The 23,152-nt window shown below is 32.6% G+C and overlaps 1 protein-coding gene across 3 annotated transcripts in view; it reads left to right on the plus strand.

Moving 5' to 3' along the window:
• The window catches only part of LOC143249532 (tetraspanin-18B-like), a 48,773-nt gene that overhangs the window by 20,171 nt on the left and 5,450 nt on the right, over positions 1-23,152 (plus strand). The window contains exons 2-3 of one of the 3 annotated variants that reach the window (XR_013027824.1): positions 20,177-20,278; positions 21,348-22,383. The gene's annotated coding sequence lies outside the window, so the exon portion shown is untranslated. Of the gene's footprint in view, positions 1-12,339; positions 12,469-20,176; positions 20,279-21,347; positions 22,384-23,152 lie in introns of those variants that run through there. The other 2 variants (XM_076499551.1, XM_076499550.1) reach the window with 2 other exon arrangements.

Genomic DNA, 23,152 nt, shown 5'->3' on the forward strand with positions numbered 1-23,152 from the left:
TGATTTGACCTATATGTCATCTTATGAAATAGCAGAAATACTTTTTTCACCCTCCATCTGCTTGTGTTATATACAAAGTTCGAACGGAAGGCATGTCTGCAAGGTGTTTCTTTGTAAGCCCATACCCTGTTGGCTTCTTTTTCCGATGAAGATCCATATTTTGCTGTCTGCTGTTGCCTGTTGCACGTGAACCGCTTTAACACTTACATTTGTATTAATCGGTACACATTACATCACACCACTTTACTTAGCATGGCGAGGGTATAGTATGTTGCATGTGTTTTTCAGGATGGTCTCGGTACTCCAACTACTATGCATTGTACACTGATACGTATTGTACTGCTTTCTGACGTCATTAAGTATAAAGAACATTTATGGATTGAAATTACCAACTCTCCAGCCTGAACACATCTATGGGACCTGAATTTATTAATATTTAACATCGCGAAGTGCTATCATATACCATTCTCAAACGTAATCAGATTCCTGTGTCATCGGACTGTCAACCAAACATCGAGCAGTGTCAAAACAAAATTCTCACACCTCTCACTCCATTGTGACTTTATATTGGTTATGGTTCTAACATAACTTGCTGATTCACATATTCAAAATTATTTTGATATTAATATTACGACTGCCATATTATGTTAGACAATTGCTTAAGCTACTCTGGATGTTACTTTACTTAAAAAACGTTCAATGTAACGTTAGATAGTTATATAAAGTACTCTTGGTGTTACTCTACTTAATAGTCACGCTAAATAGTTATATAAAGTACTCTTGGTGTTACTCTACTTAACAGTCACGCTAAATAGTTATATAAAGTACTCTTGGTGTTACTCTACTTAAGAAACTCTCATTTGGAACATTAAGTAAGACAGATTTTAATGAGGAAATACTTTTTCATTAACGAATTATAAAAATCACTCTGAGTGTCAAATTAGTTAATATTTAATTATGTAAACTCTTTCTAATGTTAACTAATTTCATTGTCAACATTTTCAATGTTGGTTAAATGAGCCACTGTTTGTATTTATTTAAGTTTACTGCTTTATTACAAGACAATCGGAGTGTTCAGTTCCGTCAATCAATTTTAGTGTTAACTTAGATTAAGTACTCAAATTTAAGATTAATTAAAGAATCTTGTTAAATAAAGTTAACCATTTTAAGTATTAATAAGTTTGATAAACATTTAGTATCTTAACTTAAGAAAAGAGAGAGTTTGAATATGTCAACTCAGCAAACAAAGTTCTAAGTTAAGAAAAACTACTTTTCGTTAGGTCAAATCTAACGTCTGTTTGTTTGTTTTGGAATTTCGCACAAAGCTACTCGAGGGCTATCTGTGCTAGCCGTCCCTAATTTAGCAGTGTAAGACTAGAGGGAAGGCAGCTAGTCATCACCACCCACCGCCAACTCTTGGGCTACTCTTTTACCAACGAATAGTGGGATTGACCGTCACGTTATAACGCCCCCACGGCTGAAAGGGCGAGCATATTTGGTGCGACTCAGACGCGAACCCGCGACCCTCAAATTACAAAGCGCACGCCTTAACGCGCTAGGCCATGCCAGACCCAAAATCTAACGTCATCATTGTTACTTTGAGTGCAGTGCTATCAGTATTAAGTTGGATCAGTGATTATCAGTGTCGAGCAGCGTGATCAAAATGTAGGGTAAGACTTTTCAATAAATTACGCTAAACCTTCTCAGTGTAAAGTTAGGTGTCTTTATGTAAAGCAAGTTTCTGCTTTATTTAATGCTTATATTGCTTGAGTCAGTAATTTCCCTTCTTATAACATTACGTGAATCACTACTGAATTTACCTCGTTTCAAATTTTATAAGCTAAGAGGATAACACAGAAAAACCACAAGAGAAACGTCGAGGTGCAGTTATGCCACTAGATTAACCCAATGTAAAGACAAGCGGAACACTAACGTGTAGTTACGTACCAGGTTATCTTAGGATTAACTTGAAAGAAGCATTTGATTCACGCTTCACGCCGTATTGACTTAGGTAAGCTATTACGTTACTCAATAATGTATCATACTAGAAAAATATAATCGATTAAGGTTTAGTAAATACGTGCAATAAGCAAAGGAAATCATACTACACGCATATTACACGTCTCTTACGTATGGTATGGCTTTACGCAGTACAAACTTAAATGGCTAATAAATTCGAACCGTTTGTCCAATTGTTTATCCATCAAAGTTCGATCTATTGAATTTAAGTCCCCGTTATTCTACTAGCTATAAACGACATTAATTTAACCAATTCCTTACACAAACTTGTAGCGTCAAAACAACAGACAGACAATCCAGCTTTATGTGGGTTTAGATGAGCAAATATCCATGCATCAGGGTTATATAAGTTATTTTTCACAAAGTACGAAAAATTATGTGTATTTTTAGTAGGTTTCAAGTAGGCGAGTTACTATGCTTTCACTCAGTGTAAAACTGGATGCCCCAGTATGTGCGTTCTTAATGTTTAGTAGAAAAGCTAACGTGCATTTTCTCAGATCAGTCACTGTTAAATGGCATTAAGAGTTATTTTTGCTAAATTACTTTAAGTACTCTTGCTAGTGATTCAAAGCCCACTTGTAGGTTTCATTTAGAGTTAAGTTAATGGATCTACTATTGTTTAGCTAAGTTTATCATTTCCAACGTTAAATTATGTGAGGCAGTCTTAATATTACTCTACTTGCCTGTTTGTCTGTAGTTAAGCACATAGCTACACAATAGGCTATTAGTGCTCTGCTCACATCGGGTATCGAAACCAGGTTTCTAGTGTTGTAAATCGAAAGAAAAAGTGTTATGCCATTGGGGTGGAGGTTTAATATTACGGTATTTCCTCCCAGTGCCATAAGGTACTTGTTTTGTTAAATTCGTGAAGCCAGTTTTAAATTAAATTAATAACTAAATAACTCCTTTGATGAGTTAGTGAGGCCGGTAAAATCTCTATGTAAAAGTTAGACGAGCCAATTCCATAGAGATGTTCTAATACAAACTCCTGTTTAGAGGACAGTGGTATTCGGAATAAAACTAACCTTAAAATACAGAGATGACTAATCAAGACATAGGTTTCTCAATGACCTCATAATTTAACTCAACTCCTGCGTAACTTACTATAACTTAAAATCAGTAATTTATATCGATATATAATAAATAATGAAAAAGATTAGACGTGAAACAGACTTTAGAGCTATCTACCAATCTTAATGTTTTCTCTGTTAAACTATTATGAGTAAACGTCAATACACAAAAATGTACCATGTCAAATAATAACTATTGGACTAAAAACCTAGAAAAAAATAGAGAATTATCAATACGATCTTTATATCAATCTTATGTTGTATTTTTTCTTATGAAATTATCGTAAAAGTAGACCTAGACAAAAGAAAAATAATTTTTATAAAGATAATATATATATATATATATATACACTCCTGCTAGCAGAGTTTTATGATACTAATTAGATACTGTAGAAGCGAGGTAGACAGAAAAACAATTACGCTTAATCATATTTCGCTGAAATGAAGCTCAAGAAATTTCTAATGTGAAAACTGAAAATCGAATTAAATTTGTATGTTTAAACATATACATTAATCATGCTAATCAGTTACTTTTTCTAAGCTTGGTCAGATTTATAGTTTGATAATAAACCTGAATAAATGTATTTAATCTCTATGTCCAATATTAGCTTCCAAATTAAATGTTTCTAATTAATATAATTCGTTTTAGAGTTCTTTAGAGACATATTGAGGAGCCACTTTAAATACAGTAATAACCTACTTAATAATAAACTAAAATAGAAATATTAAAGACGATCAACCGAACATGTTTTAGTTATATATGGATGTCAGTGAACAAATTTTTTGGAACATCTAAACGATATGTCATTTTACGGTCATTGATTTGCTTTGGAAATTGACTTCTAATTATTGTAAGTTAACATTACAGTAACTATGACAAAATTAGTACACAAACAATGTCTTTAAGTGTTTATTTAGTGTGGCCACCTTCATCAGTAATAATAGCTTGTCATTTTTGTATCATTCTGTTTATGTATTAAAATACTGCTGTGATTATATTTAACTTTTCTTGAAGTTGTGTTCAAACGTTGGTACTTTTGTCATGAATGGAGTCCAGCAAGTCCTGTATTTGTTCTATGAGGTAAAGTTCTGAACTTGTAGCGATCATTTCATTTGTTTGAGATCTTTCGAGCATGTTGTTGTTGTTGTTTTTTGCTTAATAAGCTTAACATTTCCTTCAAATGTTCTTGTGGTAATTTTTCTTAAAAATATCAAATTATGCTTCTTACAGAGAATATAGCATGATGGACTAATGTTACATGTTATTTATGATGATCCATGATTCCGTTATTTTTTTTTTGGAGAAGTCCAACACCATTTTCAGCTACTGTGCCCCAAACCATCCCAGATCCTCCTGCGTGTTTGAATGTTAGCACTCTTTCTATAACCACTCATTGCCTCTTCGGCAAACATAAACGCTGGTTAAAACCACACAATTAGAATTTAGACTCAACTATCAAAAACAATTTATGCCACTTTTCAGAGGACCAGGGGACATGTTACTTCACAAAAGGTATTATTTTTGCATTGTTCTATTTGTACACCAAAAAAGGATTTCTCATCACTAGTTTTCCTATAAAGTCCTTTTACTGCAGCATTCTCATACTGAAACTTGTGAGTGACTCATTCATGTCATAACCAATGTTATTTACATTTTTTCTTCGTTATTTTTCATGGATTGATTTTTTTAGACACTTAACATCTCTTTCAATGAATCCTATTCTCCAGTACCAACCTTGTCTGGTGTTATAGGTCTGAGTTCCTAATATCTATATAATATGTACCTCCCAGTACTTGATGAACAACCGAGGTCTTTTACAATATTTCGTGAAACTCGACTAGTATGATGTAAATATTTTTACTATGACTCTGTTATAGGGCGTTAATTCTCTTTGCTTTGACGTTTTAATAACAAAATCGCTCTGTGTTAGCTGTACTGGGTGATGTTTGAAAAAATAATAATCATACATCATATATATGGTACAAAATGTAAAAACAACTATGTGTTGTAGTGTTAGTTCGCTTTGAAATATTCAGAATTAAAAAAAAATATCTTTGCGCTTAATTATTGGTAACTACTTGTTGTTCTTCTTCTTAATTAAACTCTTACATTAATTAATTATTTATCATTAGAATCATTGATAAAATGAAAAGATTTGCATATTTTCTAACATTTTAAACTACAATGATTGTAGTTCGTATACATAACAAATCAAAACTAGATGAAAAATATACTTTTACACTAATGTAAACAACTTTTAAAATATTTTTTACAGTGAATTGAAGCTAGTTCTATATAAAGAATCTTCATAAGGTTCCGTTCCGGTTATAAACTCATGTTTCATTTCTATATGAAGAAAGGTCTCATTGTTTGTTTTTGTTTTTGAATTTCGGGCAAAGCTACACGAGGGCAATCTACACTAGTTGTCCCTAATTTAGCAGTGTAAGACTAGAGGGAAAGCAGCTAGTCATCACCACCCACCGCCAACTCTTGGGCTACTCTTTTACCAACGAATAGTGGGATTGACCGTCACGTTATAACGCCCCCACGGCTGAAAGGGCGAGCATATTTGGTGCGACTCAGACGCGAACCCGCGACCCTCAAATTACAAAGCGCACGCCTTAACGCGCTAGGCCATGCCAGACCCAAAATCTAACGTCATCATTGTTACTTTGAGTGCAGTGCTATCAGTATTAAGTTGGATCAGTGATTATCAGTGTCGAGCAGCGTGATCAAAATGTAGGGTAAGACTTTTCAATAAATTACGCTAAACCTTCTCAGTGTAAAGTTAGGTGTCTTTATGTAAAGCAAGTTTCTGCTTTATTTAATGCTTATATTGCTTGAGTCAGTAATTTCCTTCTTATAACATTACGTGAATCACTACTGAATTTACCTCGTTTCAAATTTTATAAGCTAAGAGGATAACACAGAAAAACCACAAGAGAAACGTCGAGGTGCAGTTATGCCACTAGATTAACCCAATGTAAAGACAAGCGGAACACTAACGTGTAGTTACGTACCAGGTTATCTTAGGATTAACTTGAAAGAAGCATTTGATTCACGCTTCACGCCGTATTGACTTAGGTAAGCTATTACGTTACTCAATAATGTATCATACTAGAAAAATATAATCGATTAAGGTTTAGTAAATACGTGCAATAAGCAAAGGAAATCATACTACTCGCATATTACACGTCTCTTACTTATGATATGGCTTTACGCAGTACAAACTTAAATGGCTAATAAATTCGAACCGTTTGTCCAATTGTTTATCCATCAAAGTTCGATCTATTGAATTTAAGTCCCCGTTATTCTACTAGCTATAAACGACATTAATTTAACCAATTCCTTACACAAACTTGTAGCGTCAAAACAACAGACAGACAATCCAGCTTTATGTGGGTTTAGATGAGCAAATATCCATGCATCAGGGTTATATAAGTTATTTTTCACAAAGTACGAAAAATTATGTGTATTTTTAGTAGGTTTCAAGTAGGCGAGTTACTATGCTTTCACTCAGTGTAAAACTGGATGCCCCAGTATGTGCGTTCTTAATGTTTAGTAGAAAAGCTAACGTGCATTTTCTCAGATCAGTCACTGTTAAATGGCATTAAGAGTTATTTTTGCTAAATTACTTTAAGTACTCTTGCTAGTGATTCAAAGCCCCACTTGTAGGTTTCATTTAGAGTTAAGTTAATGGATCTACTATTGTTTAGCTAAGTTTATCATTTCCAACGTTAAATTATGTGAGGCAGTCTTAATATTACTCTACTTGCCTGTTTGTCTGTAGTTAAGCACATAGCTACACAATAGGCTATTAGTGCTCTGCTCACATCGGGTATCGAAACCAGGTTTCTAGTGTTGTAAATCGAAAGAAAAAGTGTTATGCCATTGGGGTGGAGGTTTAATATTACGGTATTTCCTCCCAGTGCCATAAGGTACTTGTTTTGTTAAATTCGTGAAGCCAGTTTTAAATTAAATTAATAACTAAATAACTCCTTTGATGAGTTAGTGAGGCCGGTAAAATCTCTATGTAAAAGTTAGACGAGCCAATTCCATAGAGATGTTCTAATACAAACTCCTGTTTAGAGGACAGTGGTATTCGGAATAAAACTAACCTTAAAATACAGAGATGACTAATCAAGACATAGGTTTCTCAATGACCTCATAATTTAACTCAACTCCTGCGTAACTTACTATAACTTAAAATCAGTAATTTATATCGATATATAATAAATAATGAAAAAGATTAGACGTGAAACAGACTTTAGAGCTATCTACCAATCTTAATGTTTTCTCTGTTAAACTATTATGAGTAAACGTCAATACACAAAAATGTACCATGTCAAATAATAACTATTGGACTAAAAACCTAGAAAAAAATAGAGAATTATCAATACGATCTTTATATCAATCTTATGTTGTATTTTTTCTTATGAAATTATCGTAAAAGTAGACCTAGACAAAAGAAAAATAATTTTTTATAAAGATAATATATATATATATACACTCATGCTAGCAGAGTTCTATGATGCTAATTAGATACTGTAGAAGCGAGGTAGACAGAAAAACAATTACGCTTAATCATATTTCGCTGAAATGAAGCTCAAGAAATTTCTAATGTGAAAACTGAAAATCGAATTAAATTTGTATGTTTAAACATATACATTAATCATGCTAATCAGTTACTTTTTCTAAGCTTGGTCAGATTTATAGTTTGATAATAAACCTGAATAAATGTATTTAATCTCTATGTCCAATATTAGCTTCCAAATTAAATGTTTCTAATTAATATAATTCGTTTTAGAGTTCTTTAGAGACATATTGAAGAGCCACTTTAAATACAGTAATAACCTACTTAATAATAAATTAAAATAGAAATATTAAAGACGATCAACCGAACATGTTTTAGTTATATATGGATGTCAGTGAACAAATTTTTTGGAACATCTAAACGATATGTCATTTTACGGTCATTGATTTGCTTTGGAAATTGACTTCTAATTATTGTAAGTTAACATTACAGTAACTATGACAAAATTAGTACACAAACAATGTCTTTAAGTGTTTATTTAGTGTGGCCACCTTCATCAGTAATAATAGCTTGTCATTTTTGTATCATTCTGTTTATGTATTAAAATACTGCTGTGATTATATTTAACTTTTCTTGAAGTTGTGTTCAAACGTTGGTACTTTTGTCATGAATGGAGTCCAGCAAGTCCTGTATTTGTTCTATGAGGTAAAGTTCTGAACTTGTAGCGATCATTTCATTTGTTTGAGATCTTTCGAGCATGTTGTTGTTGTTGTTTTTTGCTTAATAAGCTTAACATTTCCTTCAAATGTTCTTGTGGTAATTTTTTCTTAAAAATATCAAATTATGCTTCTTACAGAGAATATAGCATGATGGACTAATGTTACATGTTATTTATGATGATCCATGATTCCGTTATTTTTTTTTTGGAGAAGTCCAACACCATTTTCAGCTACTGTGCCCCAAACCATCCCAGATCCTCCTGCGTGTTTGAATGTTAGCACTCTTTCTATAACCACTCATTGCCTCTTCGGCAAACATAAACGCTGGTTAAAACCACACAATTAGAATTTAGACTCAACTATCAAAAACAATTTATGCCACTTTTCAGAGGACCAGGGGACATGTTACTTCACAAAAGGTATTATTTTTGCATTGTTCTATTTGTACACCAAAAAAGGATTTCTCATCACTAGTTTTCCTATAAAGTCCTTTTACTGCAGCATTCTCATACTGAAACTTGTGAGTGACTCATTCATGTCATAACCAATGTTATTTACATTTTTTCTTCGTTATTTTTTATGGATTGATTTTTTTAGACACTTAACATCTCTTTCAATGAATCCTATTCTCCAGTACCAACCTTGTCTGGTGTTATAGGTCTGAGTTCCTAATATCTATATAATATGTACCTCCCAGTACTTGATGAACAACCGAGGTCTTTTACAATATTTCGTGAAACTCGACTAGTATGATGTAAATATTTTTACTATGACTCTGTTATAGGGCGTTAATTCTCTTTGCTTTGACGTTTTAATAACAAAATCGCTCTGTGTTAGCTGTACTGGGTGATGTTTGAAAAAATAATAATCATACATCATATATATGGTACAAAATGTAAAAACAACTATGTGTTGTAGTGTTAGTTCGCTTTGAAATATTCAGAATTAAAAAAAAAATATCTTTGCGCTTAATTATTGGTAACTACTTGTTGTTCTTCTTCTTAATTAAACTCTTACATTAATTAATTATTTATCATTAGAATCATTGATAAAATGAAAAGATTTGCATATTTTCTAACATTTTAAACTACAATGATTGTAGTTCGTATACATAACAAATCAAAACTAGATGAAAAATATACTTTTACACTAATGTAAACAACTTTTAAAATATTTTTTACAGTGAATTGAAGCTAGTTCTATATAAAGAATCTTCATAAGGTTCCGTTCCGGTTATAAACTCATGTTTCATTTCTATATGAAGAAAGGTCTCATTGTTTGTTTTTGGTTTTGAATTTCGGGCAAAGCTACACGAGGGCAATCTACACTAGTTGTCCCTAATTTAGCAGTGTAAGACTAGAGGGAAAGCAGCTAGTCATCACCACCCACCGCCAACTCTTTAGCTACTCTTTTACTAACGAATAGTGGGATTGACATTCACATTATAATGCCCCCGTGGCTGAAAGGGCAAGCATGTTTGGTGCGACGGGGATTTGAACCCGCGACCCTCGGATTACGATTCGAGCGCCTTAACCACCTGCCCATGCCGGGCCGAAAAGTCTCATGATGTAGAAAAATCTCCATATCAAATTAACAGTTGTTATTTAATTATGTATATTTTTTGTTTATTTAGACAAGAAGATTACTTCTGTGCTAATTTTTTGCATCACTTTAATGATAAAATATGTGTCAGAAATTTTAGAGATCTTTCAGAGAAACAGTTGTTTCTGTGTGAAAGTCGGTTTTACAGTTTATAGTTAATGCATGTATGAAAGATTTTACATCTAATGATACCATCTGCCTACTCATTTGAACCATTTTATGGAAAGGTTACGGTTAACATCTTTTTGTCAAATCCTTCATGTGAGCTTTGGGTTAATATCTGAATGAAGTCCTTCGTACCAGCTTAAGGTAAACATCTATAAGTGAATCCTTTATGTGCATTTAGGGTTAATATCTGTATGAAATTATTCATATCATTTTAGGTCTGGATGTAAAATCCTCCATCCGAGCTTGAGGTTAACATACATACAGGTTCCTCATATAATCATAAGGTTAACATATGAGGGGCCCTATCCTTCACATGATCTTGGGCTTAACATCTGTATATATGACGTCCTTTATATAATCTTGGGATTAACATCTGTATGTGAAATCCTTCATGTGAGCTTAAGGTTAAAATCTTTGTGTTAAATCCACATGTAAATTTAGAACAACATCTGTATGCAGCTCTAAATTTAAAATCATAAGTTACGTTTTTATATACCTCTCGAATAAAATTACGAATTTAATTTCTGATGTGCAGTTCGTCATATCAAATCGTGATAGCAGTGTGTCTGCGGACTTATAGCACCAGAAACCGGGATCCGATACCTGTGGTGGGAAGAGCACTGATAGCCCAATGTGTAGCTTTATATTTAATTTCAACAAACGAACAAATCAAATCATGGATTGAATAAAAAGGCAAAATGTTTCAAATATTCAAATGATTTATTCATATTTTAAATAGTGGCATCCACCAATTATAATTTATTTTGTTTGAAAAAGAATTAAATATAAATACATTTACATTTACCTGTTATAATTTTATTGCATGGTTGAATAAAGAAACAAACACTTGGTAACATTCTCCAAGTTAATCATATATCTTGTTGTTTAAAAATAGTAATATGATTATTTTATCGTATTGTTAAATAAAGAAAAACACAAAAGTCTAACAGGTATCCTGTGACACAGCGTTAAGCTCGAAAACTAATAACATTAAATTCAGAACTCAATCACCGAGGTATGCAAAGCACAGATGGTCAGTTGTGAAAGTTTGAGCTTAACAACAGCAAAAAAGAATCTGATAGTATTTATTCCATTATTATGTTGTATTTCTAAATAAATATATTTGCAATAGTAAAATCTGCTACGTTGATATTTGGAAGCGAACACGTAAAACTGTCAATTAACTATTATCAACCAGATTCATACAGAAAAATCACAACTGGATGAATAACTAACGCAGTTTGTTTTGTACCAATACGATTTTTAACAAGAAAAAACACACGAAAGTTAAGAAACGAACGTATTAAGTATCCCAATAAGGCAGCAGGCGAGAGAGATATATTGGTTATAGATAAAGAAACGTCCAAGTCAAAGGTATATTGTTAAAATTTAGGAAGAGCCCAGCGTCTTCAACGAAACGAAGATTACCAACGCTTATCAATAGCTGTTATTTTCCCAGGCGACCAACTCACGTTTTCTTTATCATGAATAAATACATACTTATCATACTTCACCCATAGGGAATCCACTTATTAAACTTATGATAATTAATCAATACTTTAATCTTCTAATAGCTTTAAGCAGTTCTATATTTTACAGTGTACAAACAGTTTCTTTAAGATAAGAAACGAAAGTGATTTTTACATTAATACTTTATATTATGTTGACTTATTGCAAGGAATATAAAACAATATTTAATATCTTTTTCTGGTTTAATGTGAGGAACAAGAAAAAATTAATATTTCCTTTTAATGTATTCTACGTGATGTAAAATAATATCCTATTCTACTTTACTGGTAATTTATATAAAATATGAAATAATATTTAATTTCTTTGCTGAATAATTAGATAGAAAGCTATAACAACGTTTATTCCGTTCCACTTTTAATATACACATATTTATGTTGTATAATATTAAATAATCTGTTGTAATAAAACTTCTTCATCGCGATTCGGTCCATGTTTGGACCAGAGAGGGTCAGGTTCAGCGTTGACCTCTTCCTCCCTCTCAGGAATTATTTTGTTCACGCCGTTACCGAATCCCAGATAATAACCCTTGTTACGTTGTTGCATAACTTGTAGGTTGTATAATTTTATTCAGTTACTGTCTGTTCTGAAAGGTCGCGCGTACTGTACTATCTAAATGCGCACGCGCGCTAACTTCAACGTATTTAAACAAAAGGCGAATGTAAGTATGTTTTAGTAGACATTTTGTGCAATATATTAAAAGCTTGTCAAAATTTTGGAAAATGTCTAAAGTCAGGTCGTAGAATAACATTATAAGTGTATGTGTGTGTTTTCTTATAGCAAAGCCACATCTGACTGTCTGCCGAATCCACTGAGGGGAACATAAGAGTATGTACTGATATTGCTAAGTATGGTATAGTTTAACTCTAACTAAACTAAAGCAAAGCACGTACACAAATCACAACGTTATATATTTAGCGAGAAATGGTCGTGCTTAATAAAAGCTTAACTACTGTTAGGACTAAGACAAGTGGACTTACAAATTTCGATGTCTGTTTCAAGAAATCTTTTGTATTATTTTAGAAATCTTGTATTTAAAGAATTGCTGTTTCAATAATGATATTAATTTGACCATAAATGTTTTACATCTACTAGTATTTAGTATTACCCAGTGATATATACATATATGTATACATACAATAAAGAACAAATTGACACGTCTAAATAAATACCTAATGTGGTTTATTTTGTGCGACGTTTTGAGCAGTCGTCTTTCGTCGGGCAGTAAAGACCTTGCTATAATTTATTCTTTATTATAATTTCTCCAAGTTTTTTTTTTTTCTTTTCACGTCTTGAGGAACAACATTCATATATATATATATATATATATGTTTATTTGTATTAAACTATTTAATATGATAGACAATAAAGAAATGTTTACTCAAGGTAGCCCACCCCAAGTAGCTCAGCGGAAAGCCTTAAAGCTTATAACCCTAAAACCAGGGCTTCGATAGCCATGGTGTGCACAGCACAGCTAGCCCGTTGTAGAGCTTTACGCTTAACAACAAAGAAAGAAACACATTATCAAGGCTGTTGCTTCACTGTGTGATAGTGCAACACAAAGAATTAATTCCTGCTGTCAAGTTACTTAAATAGGGCGAAATATATATATACTTGTATATTGTCTAAATAAAAATAATTCACTGCTTAACTCTTTTGGTCCTAATAACAAGATGGCATTTACAATTTGGTTACAACAAAGAATGTGAAATATTTTTACTGTTGCCTTTTGCTGTATCAGTTGCGCTTGAGAAGAATTGGCTTGAACTGTAGACACATAACAAACAATGGAAGTTCCACATCCATCAATAACGATTATAGTTTACCCGCCAAACAATAACAGCTGAAAGTACGGATAGAATGGCCATGCCGTATAATAACTCACTGACATGCTTAACAATATGTTCGATCTTTGTTTTGGTAACAATACCTGTCAAAATTGCAAGCCTTTATAAAGCGTCTTCAATACAACTTTCCATTTACTGCCTCTAGGATATTTTACCCATTAATACGGAAAATATTATGATGTTCTTTTAAACGACCTTTGAAAAATTTCAGGTTTTTTTCCCATCAAAGTTTCAGAAGATTGTGGAAAATGGTCAGAGAGTTGTTGTTGTTTTGAATTAAGCACAAAGCTACACAAGAAGCTGTCTGTGCTCTGCCTACCACAGGTATCGAAACCCGGTTTTTAGTGTTGTAAGTCCGCAGACATCCCGCTGAGTCACTAGGGAGAGTACTGACGCATAACTTTGAACAGGAAAATACAAAAACTCTGAATGTATTCTTCTTTGGGAAGAAGGTAGCAAAACAGCTGAAAAGCAATCCTATTCTAATTAATAAGACTTATTTTAAAAAAGTAGAATTAGCTATTTCAAGACAAAAAATCATACAAGTTTGAAAGCTACAAACAACTAAATTATTTAAGTACTATCAACCTTCAATGACCGCTTGAGAAAAATTAAACTAAAATGTGCGAATGTTGGACTGCATAATAAAATTATGCAAAAATATACAGGTCACCTGAATGAAATAATACAATATACCTTTTAAACTAATACAGTCAGTTATGTTGGTCCAGATGATTAGCTAGACTGGTTGTTGTAACACATTTGAAATAATCTTTTAGAGATATTCTAGACGGAACACCTCCTTAAACCAGTGAATAATGATGAATTAAAACAAAATACATTTTAGCTAGTGTTTAATTTCTAAACAAAATGGTAAAAGGCTTATGTTGACAGGTGATGAGGAGCGAATTTCGAGAGATAATAGTTTAAGAGTTATTGAGTCTACTATTTGGGATAGAACAGAAAAAGAGTATTGTCTTTGGCGGGTACCTTAAGCCATACATCAATTCACACTACAACATAGGAAGTCTTAAAATTATAGTATTTTCGCCTTTAGATTTTAAAATAATCCAAAGTATGTTCCAGATCTTCAAACCGAAGAAGTTCTACAAAAATTAAGCACTGGTTTTCGTTAATGCTGTCAATGTATATCTCTTTATTGAAATATTAAGAAAAGCTGTTGAAAAATTAAAACTTTGGATTTATTTCGAAATTATTGGAGTTTTAAGAACAAGTTAACAAACAACTATTTGCAGATACAATGATATGTATTATTTAAAAAAACGTAGTACATGCTTCGACTTTACATTGACTATTCCATTTACAATTCCACTATTCGTTGATTAAAAAAAAAATCCAAGAATTGGCGGTGGGTGGTGATGACTAGCTGCCTTCCCTCCAGTCTTACACTGCTAAATTAGGGACGACTAGCGCAGATAGCCCTCGAGTAGCTTTGCGCAAAATTCAAAAACAAACAAACAATCTTACGACCAAATTCGAATTGATGACTTGTTAGGGTAGATATTTGGAATTTTTGTTATTTGAGTCTGATTTCTAGAGAAAGGAAAATATTTACAATAAAATGTTTTTCACATTTACCTAAAACACCACACACAACTTGTTTTTGTTATTTTACTGATACTTGTTTCAATTTATGTAACAAGCTTTTATCTTACTTTGAAGGTTTAATGTACACTGCTGGCCAAAATCTTAAGACCAATGAACATGAAGAAAATATATGCTGGATTATTTAAGTAATCCAGTTCAATTTCTCTTTCTGAGACAAACATATATAACTTGTTTTTCAAAGTAATTGAGATGGAAGTATTTTGTGACATCTGAGGGTTTGATTTTGTGTTCAGTAGCATTAAAATAGCATAGGGTTTTCAATATACGCTAATGATAAATTTATCTTTTTACTATTTTAACACTGACATACAAAAATGAGAAGTTGTTCAGATTCTATTTCATAACTGAAAATTACGACATTCGATCTCATGCTACTTCAGAAATTAATAAAATTAGGTGGAATATGTTTTACCATATCGCCATATACACTAAATATAGGCCTTCCCGCTAGTACAGCGGTAAGTCTATGGATTTACAACGCCAAAATCAGGAGCTCGATTCCCCTCGGTCGGCTCAGGAGATAGCCGGATGTGGCTTTGCTGTATTTTTATAGTCTCTTAAACCAACTGTCGCGCTTGAATATCAGCTTCATAGATTTCTTTAGTTAACATTTTCAAAGAATTATTTTCTTCATGGACGTCATTCGCCACCAGGTGAAATCAAACAGGGTTATTATCAAAAGTGATACTGGAGACATTTCTTGCTACTGAATGTGAGATGATACGTAACATACAATTTGCTTGTTATATAAAATATAAGAGAAAACCAGCAGTGTAAAATATACCGAAGAAACAAAGGACTAGGCTTCATAACGAAATTCTGGCAATGTCAGACTATTCATTGGTGTATTTTGGACACCGATGATTACTTCAACCTGGTAACAGTCATCCTTGTTTTATCAAAGCTCAGAAAGCTTAATTAGTTTCTTTCAATGTTTTCTCCATTAATTTTAATTTTCGTTTTGTTTTGTGTTTAAACACAAAGCTACACAAAGGGTTATCTGTGTTCTGCCCACCAAGGGTGTCAAAACCCGGTTTCTAGCAGTATAAGTCTGCAGACATACTGCTGTGCCACTGGAGGACTTTTCACAAAGAAAACAACAACAAACACTTAACAGAGATTGCACAATAACAAAAAGTTCTTGAGACCAAATTATGCTAAGGTTTCACTTGCATTTTTGTGCTACTTTGAAGTCACATAAGATGTTTTACATTGTAACCATTAAGAAACTTAAGACGTGATGTTGTTATATCACTATTTATTCATATTCAACAAAATAACTACAGTACTTCAAGCAAATGGTACATTATCATTAATTTTAAACTGTGCGTAGATCTCATTCATGAAGAAATCACTAGGGGAAAAACTGTGCATTAGTTAATAAAACCTTTTTGGAATTGTTTGTTTATTGTTGAATTTCACGTAAAGCTACTCGTTTCTAATTTTGTAGTTGTAGACTAGAGGGAAGACAACGAGTCAACATTACACATCGTCAACTCTTTGGCTACGCTTCACCAACTAATAGTGAGATTAAACTTCACAACGTTCATGCAGCTGAAACGAAAAGCGTGTTCGGTGACGGGTCTTGATCCCGTGATCCTCCGATTACAAATATAGCGCTTTAACCACCAAGACACGCCATGTTTATTTTTTTAGAATAATAATTATTTCTTTTAATGAGCTCTCTAACCTTATTTTATCACAATAACCTCCAAAGAAATCATGTAAATTAACGTTATTAGTATGTAAGTTTTGTAGGAAAATAGGCAAGTTAGTAGTCAATATCACACGATATTAAAAATGACATTTCTTTCTACAGAACATATAAATCAGACATTTAAAAAGAAAATAGTATTTCATACGCAAAACGTTGAGCTTCTCTCATCAGTAACATATGTGCCTTGTTAAACTCTCATCAATTATATTTGTGGCAGGCAGACTCGGTTATGAATGTAACTATTATAATAATATCTTATTGATTCTTCAAATGACGCTAATCGATTGTCAGAAAATAAGCATGAAACAGAAAAGATTTTATTGGATACAGTATTCAGCCATCAGCTGCTCTTAAATCATAGTTATTGACAATATTTAAATGTTCGTTTGTGTGTTAATTTCGTGCAAAGCTACATGAGGGATATCTGCGCTAGCCGTCCCTAATTTAGCAGTGTAAGACTAGAGGGAAGGCAGCTAGTCATCACTACCCACCGCCAACTCTTGGGCTACTTTTTACCCAGCGAATAATGGAATTGACCATTTCATTATAACGCCACCACGGCTGAAAGGGCGAGCATGTTTGGCGCGACGGGGATTTGAACCCGCGACCATCAGGTTACGAGTCGAACGCCTTAACACACCTAACCATGTTGGACCGTATTTAAATGTACAAGCGTTAAAATGAGACAAAAATGTATCAGTTTCTTTTGGTGTCACAGAAATAATCGGTTGAAGCGTTAATTGGTTTAATATTAGTGAGAACTATAGAACTTACAGAGTTTTTCTTATTAACATCAGAATATCGCGTCGGAGACTTATCACTTTTGAAATATTCTTTCCAATCATACCACTGTACCTCGTAGTAAGCAAGAAGTATTCTTGTCACTAATATCGCTGTGTCGCGTAGGCATGAAGTATTCTTGTCACTATTATTGCTGTATCGCGTGAGAAGCAAGTGTCCTTGTTACTAATATCGCTGTGTTGCGTGAAGAGCAAGAAGTGTTCTTGCCACTAATATCGTTGTATCGCGTAAGAATTATGAGTGTTGAGCTGTTCTTATTAGTAATACTGATTTATAAAGAAAAAAGAGCTAATAAGAAAACGTTCTTGGTACTAATATTATCGGTGTATTATGTGTGAACAATGTATGTTGAAATGATCATGTTAATAATTTTAACTGTGTATCGTGTGAAAATAACTGAAGTTGGTGTGTTTTTGTTATTACTATATATACACATATAATTGAGAAATACGGATATTTAAGCCTTTCTTTTACTTATACTGACACATAACGAGAGAAGGGTGGATGTTCAAGTGTTCTTTTTCCTCATACCAGTGTATTATGTGACAAGAATGGACGGCTGTTGTTATTAGTATTATGTATTGCACGAGAATGATGGATCTCGAAAAGTTGTTCTTACTAATATTAGTATATTGCCTAAGAAACAAGGATGCTAACATTTTCTTATTCCAAACGTTGGCATATTCCATGAGAAGTATGGATGTTAAAGAATTTATATTACTCTCAGGTTTTTACGTTTATTGAAGGGCTGAATTCCTTACAATAGATGTCTGTGTCAACAATAAGTGAACAGCACACAAACCACTAGTTTAGAAATTATATATTAAAAACACCTCAAATGTATACACAAATGGTCGCTACACAGTTAATCACCAAAGATATGTCCAGAGCTTTATATAATTCTTTCTTTTCGTCATGAGCCCACATAGGTTGGTTAATTTATTTTAGAACACAATTGACAAGATAAATTATTATTGTTATCTACTCTGTTATTACAGTATAATCTGTGATTATTACACTTCAAATGTCGCTACTATACACACTTAATGGGTAAACTTACGATCACCCAGTCTGTATCTATCTCTCTTTTCTTTAACTTAACTTACCTACTGGCACTAACTCTGTCACCTACATACATATATTATGCCCGACTGAGGCCTGGAAATTTCTACAAACTACGAGACACTATGATGTAGCAATACTCGCTTAAAACAGCGAGAAAAATTCATGAGGCTCAAGTAATGAGATCAATTTACAACAACTGAACTACACAGTATATGATTTATAAACAGTAACGTAAGGAAACTTACCATACTTATCGTTTCTAAAAGTAATTTACTTTAACGTTCGCACAATGTAAACTAAACGATATTTTCGTATTAAATTTAAAATGAACAGTCGTGTATATCCGACGAATACTGATATTGATGTATTTCGTAAAAAGTGTGTATTATATAAAGTGTTCTGTTTACTAATATCAGTTTCTCGCGTGTGAAGAATGGATGTTTTACTAATAGTGATACATCACTTCAGAAGAAGAGATTTTGGAATGTTCTTGTTATTTATCGATCTATTGCACGAGAAACATGAATTGAAGAATTATATGATTAAGGCTTAATGCTTACACTTGGAACTGTACTACGTGAGAAATACAACTATTCTTGGGACAATATAGAATTTAGCATTTTTTGTTTTAAAGTTTACAGTTATTTCTTGATAGACACTTTACGTGACAAACTCTTTAACGTATACGTTCTGTGCAGGTTCAAATTTGCTTTCCTGCGTACATACGTATATATAATACACCATTGCGACGATGAAAAAATAGTTTTAATGTAATGAAAATGGTTAACAAATGAATTCACTAGAAAACCCTTGGTAGCGATTTATGAGTTACAAGATTCGTTTTAAAACAGTAAAAATGGTAACAAATGAATCCACTAGAAAACTCTTCGTAGCGATTTAGAAGTTACAAAAATAGTTTTAAAGCAATGAAAATTGTAACAAATGAATTCACTAGAAAACTTTTCGTAGTGATTTAGGAGTTACAAGAATAATTTTAAAACAATGAATGTAATAAAATAATTATGTAGAAAGTTTCATTACGATATACTAGAGTTACCCGAGTAGTTCTAATGCAGAAAACATCTTTTGCGTTATCTTTCTGAAAAATGTGAAAATTGTTTTAAAGTACATGCAGTAAAGGTTATATCCCTATTTTAAAGTACATGCAGTATAGGTTATATCCCTATTTTAAAGTACATGCAGTAAAGGTTATATCCCTACTTTAAAGTACATGCAGTATAGGTTATATCCCTATTTTAAAGTACATGCAGTAAAGGTTATATTCCTATTTTTAATATCGTATTTCAGAAACATCTTTATGAATTTATTGTTGTCGCCTTTGAAAATAGTTTGATTGTTTATGACACATGAAGATATGCACTTAGTATCTATCACTTTCCAGGTGAATTTATGTTTTTCCTGCTCCTCAACGGAAAGCACTTAAATCTGTAGGGTTTTTTTATGTTTTATTTCGCAGTTGGACAGAAACTCATTTGTCTTGGTCGCTACCTCTTCCAAACGGCTTGTTCGTCGTCCATTGTTCCTAATCAGGCGAGGCATTTCCAAAGTTTTCCAGCAGGTAGAACAAACAAGTTAAACCATCTCCGACTGCTATAGAAATAAGAAAAACATTTTTCAGTCTTTTCAAACAATTGTTTTCAACCTAATCTTAAAGTTACGATCTAAGACTAGATAATTTCAACTGTAATTCAAACAAAATATGATGTTTTATAATTATTATTTTCTTATATATATTAGTAATTATTTCATATTTAGCAGTTTCTGAATATTTGCACACAATTTCTTTAGTTTAAACATATGAACTGGCAACGTTATTATTTGTGTCAGTCCTGTTATGTGTATCATTGTAACTTTGGTTAGCCATTCACTCCGCCTTAGACAACACTTAGCAACTTTTACCTCACAACTGTTTCGCATATTGAGTTCCTTCTTTTGTTACTACTTGCATTAACATCTTCCTTACATTTGTTAGTACTTCACTCACTAATATGGTCATCCACTACCTGCCACTTTAACGTTACCATCCGCTTCACTCCTTGCATTACTTCTCGTGTGACATCATTTGTTGCTAATTATTTCACTCCTTTAACCATTTTTGTGCTACTTATTGCATTACTTCGTGTATCATTCCTTTTGCTACTACACATCTGATTCCTTGCTATAATCTTTGCATGATTTCTTATCTTATTATTTATTTCGCTCCTGTAGTTACTTCTTATCCCACTCTTAAGATAATACTCATTTAAACCATGTATTATTTCTTGCGCCTCTTCTGTTACTACTTGTTTCACATATTGCGTTACTCCTTATTTCATACATCGTGTTATCTCTAGCGTTATTGTTTGAATCACTTCTCACGTTGCTGCTTACTTCTCTTCTTGCTTATTTTTTGTGGGACGCAATATCAGTTTAGAAACTAAGCTGTTACTTAATACATTTGTGTCACATTCCACTTAACAAGTAAGTTTTTCTTAACATTACTTTGTTGCATGTTTTAATATCTGGAGATATTTTCTCAATTTGTTCATCATTCGAGCTTAAGTCTCGCAACAAGTTCTGAATTTCATTATCATTTAATCGCGTATAACTCACTAAAAATAAGTTTAAAAAATTACATTTTGTATTAGGCTCACCTAGGACAGTCACATCGAGAACTTCATGACAGTCACACCTTAATGATGTTTAAGAAAAAAAACTCGTTAGTGTTTGGTAATCGTGTATTTGTGTGCATTTCGTCCAATCTGGAGGCAAGAAACTCATTCTACCTAATATAGTAATTAATAGCTCAAACTATTAAAAACTAAACTTTGCATTTAAGGAAGCAGTATGGTTACTTAGTAACTAAAACATCTGTAAACCGATAACTTTTTTATCCAAGAAAATATCCTGGTTACCAGTCTAGTAAATAAATGATCACTGTATTGACAACTCTGTATCTTTACATTTAAACAAAAATATATTCCAGTAAATTGTCTTCTAATGAAAAGTGAATGCTTGTGACTGATTCACAAACACTCTCAGCATGATTTACCATAAATGTTGCAAGGCAAACCTGTCAACATACTGTTCAGTAGAAAATAAATAATTTAAATATTAGATTAAAACCAATGAGGAAACTCTTGTTTGGCAAACATATTTTACTAAGTTAGCCACACAATCAAGTACCTGTGTGTTATTCAAATTGTAAGAAAACTCTCATTGAACGTGGCCCCTTACGATATTGGATCCACCCTTTCTTTTCTACATCTTATCGACAATGTTGCCTTATTTACTGTTTCAACAACATAATATTCTTGCGAGCTATATGCCGAGGTCAACGTACCATCAAAGTTTGTGTTCGCATGTAATGAGATTCGAGCTCGCCCGCTGTTGAAACGTCGATAACACACAAATGTATGCATACACGCATGACAAAGAATTGTAAAGAAACACCGAAACTTTTAGTGAAAGTTAACTCTGTTATTCAAAGAAGAACTTGACCAGAAATTTACGTTGACAATCATTACCCAATGTACTTCATCATATCTTCACTGACAGTTCTATAATAATGTTTCAAATAACTTAAACCTACTGTCTATAATCTAACGATGTTTCCCTTCTGACTTACCACGATAATCTAATATGAAAAAAATAGAAAGTGGTATTTTCATACATTTATGTACGAAATTTTGATTGTAATGTTTAACTGACAAAATTGTGAAATAAAAGACCGATTAATTTATATTAGACTTTATTTTAATATTAGTATTCAGTTATGTGGCTTCATCACAATATTAGAAACGAGACACAGCTGATAAGTGTTAGGCTAACCTAAAACACCAATCTACTAATACTTTGTATCCAAAAAACAAAATAAAAATAGTTTAACTGCCTAGGAACTAAAACACCAATGTTCTGATAAGTTTATATACAACAAGACGTTCTAGGTAGCCAAACATTAAAACACTAATGTACTGATAACAGTGTATCCAAAAAGACATTCAAGCTGACAAGTAACTTAATGGTATCCAAGAAGACAATATGACTACCAAGTAACTAAACCATAATGTACTGGTAACTTTTTATCTGAGAAGTCATTCTGGCTGACTAGTCACGAGAACACCAGTGTACCGATAACTCTGTATCCGAGAAGACATTCTGGTCACCAATCTACTAACTAAAATATCATTCTATTGGTGACTTTGTATCTAATTTCCTTAATTAAGTTGTATCCTAATTTGTGATTGTAGATGTATTGCACAAGAAACATGAAACGGACAAACGACTGCATCCTTTTGTGTCTAATAACAAATAAAACATATACATGTGAAATAGGTTGATGTTGTAAAAAACTTGTACGTTTTAATAGTCATTACATCTTGATATATTTTAATAATTAATTTACGTACCTGCCATGAAAGTTGTAATGCATCTAAATGAGGGGAAAAACAAT

This window comes from Tachypleus tridentatus, chromosome 4 (assembly GCF_004210375.1).
Source record: "Tachypleus tridentatus isolate NWPU-2018 chromosome 4, ASM421037v1, whole genome shotgun sequence".
Lineage (NCBI taxonomy): Eukaryota > Metazoa > Arthropoda > Merostomata > Xiphosura > Limulidae > Tachypleus > Tachypleus tridentatus.